The sequence below is a fragment of the Nanorana parkeri genome, unplaced genomic scaffold, assembly GCF_000935625.1.
Source record: "Nanorana parkeri isolate BGI_ZX_2015 unplaced genomic scaffold, ASM93562v1 scaffold1554, whole genome shotgun sequence".
NCBI classification, from domain to species: Eukaryota; Metazoa; Chordata; class Amphibia; order Anura; family Dicroglossidae; genus Nanorana; species Nanorana parkeri.
In genome coordinates, this window is record NW_017307822.1 from 31582 (window position 1) to 32394 (window position 813).

Here is an 813-nt window from a genome sequence, read left to right on the forward strand (position 1 = left end):
TTCTATTGGAGCAATTTTAATGAAGGAGCCAATGGCAGGTGTAGACGTCTCGTGGAAGAAAGTGAGAACTACAAGTCTAACACCCTGTTACAAGCACCTGGGCATTTACCTCACAAATAGACTGCAGTGGCTACTCTTGGGACTAGATATGTATACAGATTTCCCAATTGAGAGGTAGATGTTATGCGTGATGTACGTAAGGTTTTAATGCTAAAAATGTATACACTGGTCAAGAAGATGCTTAAAGAGGATATATTGTTTATGTGAGGTTCAAAATGATCTACTCAAAGATGTTATATGTATGCACTTATGTATCTGTGCTTCATCAACATCAACAAGAACATTTTTAGAAGATCTGGAAAGAAACTTGGGAAGTCTAAATAAGTACCTGATACACACAAGGCCGGATTTACTCTCTCTGCTGCCCCAAGGCCAGGTTTATCTATGCACCCCCCTCCCCACCAACCCCCTCCCCCAAAGGAGAATTGCAACCAGATGGTGGGGGAGGAAGGGTTATTTTTAATTTTAATTTATTTTTTTGACTTTTTTATCATTTTTTTTCATTTTTCTTTATTTTTTACTTTTTTAAATATGTATTTAACATATTGTCATTTAATTTGTATTTCTTTATTTTTTTTATCTTATTTTTCATAATTTTGTTATCATCTTTTTTTCATTTTTATTATTTTTTATTATTATTTTACATTTTTATTTATTTTTTTACTTGGGAGGGGCTTCAGAAAAATATTAAGGGTCTAAACAGAACCTTGACTTTTCCCTTTCAAAATAGAAAAAGAAATTGAGGACACAGAG